The sequence below is a fragment of the Charadrius vociferus genome, unplaced genomic scaffold (assembly GCF_000708025.1).
Source record: "Charadrius vociferus isolate BGI_N301 unplaced genomic scaffold, ASM70802v2 scaffold906, whole genome shotgun sequence".
Taxonomy (NCBI): domain Eukaryota; kingdom Metazoa; phylum Chordata; class Aves; order Charadriiformes; family Charadriidae; genus Charadrius; species Charadrius vociferus.
Window position 1 is genome coordinate 44789 of NW_009648878.1, and position 2500 is coordinate 47288.

A 2500-nucleotide genomic window follows, 5' to 3' on the forward strand; every position below is an offset into this window, starting at 1 on the left:
GTGGCATATATATTAATAAAGCAATCTGAGTGCTTTTTCCATTTCCATTCATTGTGAAGTTTTTCTGTCACGGAGGCTTCTCAAGCAATTCAGGTTAGGTTCCAAATGCTGCTGAACTGTGTGGGAAAAGGTTTTCAGAATATGTTTCTACTATTTAATTATTTTAACCCCAGATGATCTGTAGTCTATCAAAATTTTTAGAATATTGTTTCTTTACAGTTTTAAGCGACTGTCTCATTTCAATAAGATTATTTTTCTCATTCCTTCCTATAGTATAATGTAGATAATCACAAGACAGAATAATTGTCTCATAAATCCATCAGGAATCTGCAGCTTGTTCTTTTCCAATTAATTATTCAATCAGTAAATTTTTTAAAACTCCAGCAGCATGGTTACATCTACACTAATAAAGAATTTTCAGCCTATAATCCAAAACAGAACCTGAATGAATAATGTAATTGAAGTATTACATTACATAAACCACACATGAAAGAATTGCTAATTGCGTTTGATGGTGGGCAATTAATACAGAATCTTAGATGAGCGATTTAAAATGAAACCACAGTTTAAAGTTCCCTTTGGAACTAGAGATATCTGAAGTGGTGAGCTGCACTACTGGCCTCAAATTGGTTTGAAAGAAGAGTGGTCAATACTAGTCGTCGTCCCCCCCCCTAAAATTTATACACTGTACAAAAGAAGCTTCAAAATTGATATGATAGTAGAGATTTATGGTCTCATGTGCAGTGGCTCAGTTGAGACGGCCCACACATTTGATAAATATTAATAGCATGAATTTATTACCAGGGAGAAATGAGCTCTGTTGGTTCATCACTGCACCCTTAACAGCTATCAGTACATGAACACAAGGTGCAACCGCACTGTCTATTATATGACCCCATTTACTCTCTGAATGGTACTTCATTAAATGGTACCTTTTGGCCATGCTATGGATGGATGAAAATCAAAGTTATCAAGGCTGCGAGTCCTGAATAATGAGTTTCACCCAACCTTGAATATATTCAGATGAGCTGAGGTGGCTAAGTGCTCATCCTAGGTTTTACATGCTTTTCTTTAGTTAATAATAAATTCTATTTTATCAGTTCATGATTGCATGCCTACAAACATGTTATGCTTATTATTGCCAGCTAGTAGAATAAGTTACCGTAACATTGTAAACATAGTAGCTTGCATCCATACAGATTGAGTATTTCTGCAGCTTTTGTAATTTTTAATGTGTCTATAACGTATATTGTGGCTACACGCTATTGCTGTGCCAGAAGTTTTACTGTTTTATGTTGCATTTTTCATGTTGCATTTTCTGGTTGGCAAATATGTAGGTTAAAGTGTCTTTCAATAAAATGCTGTGCAAGTAAACCTTTTTTTTCTTTCTAATTTTTATGCTTGTTTGTAAGAGAAAATGATAACAAAATTCAAATGCACAGTTAAAAGCTTTGATATTAAAAAACAAAGGTTAACAATTCATCGTTGAGAAAGGTATATGTTACTTAAATCTTCCTTCATCTCTCAGACTCTTCAAAAATACTTCTTTTTGCCACGGACAAGCTTAAACTCTTAGCTTTGTGAATGTATTAAATAAAGCATTTGGTAGCATTATCTGAGCTTTTTTTATGTACGTAACAAAGAATTCCCATTCCAGTCTGCTGGCTTAGAGTACGAGCAGAAGAACAGTCTGTGGTTTATTGGGAACAGATGCACTTGGGGATGCCTTCAGGGTGCCAGTCGTTATTATTAGACTGCTAATGTGCTTCTTCTGGCTGCTGCCCAAGAAAGAAGAACAATTAGCTGGCATATGTTAATTTTTGTTTCCCTAACAAATCTCTCTACTGACTAAATGTGTAAAACAAATCCACAAAGAAAGATCAATCAATGCTGTACACATCATTTTCTCCCCATTAAAAAGAGGTTTATCTTAAGAAGTGTATTTGGGATTTGAAAAGGCAGGTGTTACTAAATTATACACAAACCCCAAATTTTCTGTGTTTAGCCACTTGCAGTTGCTCCGTGCAGATGAAGAACAATTAATATTAGTTTTCTTGCTCAGCTCTATAAATTACTGTATAAAGTGAAAATGACTACAGATTACCCCTTATGAGTATCATTTAAGTATATGGCAGCAATCTTTTTATGTGCTGCCCTGAGTATAAATTCTGCTAATTGGATGCTATTTATGACAAAAGATGTATGGTAAATATGACAGAGGTAATACGAGTTTTTGATAATGAGGAACAGGGCCTTACTGAGGGGAGTAATGAAGGGCACACTGTTAAACAGCTTGCATACATTCTCACCTTTTTTTCCTTTTTTCTACCCTGACACCCACTTTCCAGGGTACATCAGCAATAAGTGACACTGTAATCATAAATTGAAAATGATACTTCCAGAGGAATTGGCAAACTTGACATTTCATTATATTTGTTAACACATGCCACAAATGATTGTTAGTGAGGAAATTCCATTTCCCTCTCTCCATCTCCAATCA

General features: G+C 35.0%; 1 protein-coding gene across 6 annotated transcripts in view; it reads left to right on the forward strand.

The window, feature by feature from the left end:
* Positions 1-2500, forward strand: part of FOXP2 (forkhead box P2) — a 66779-nt gene that overhangs the window by 24609 nt on the left and 39670 nt on the right. The window lies entirely within an intron of this gene.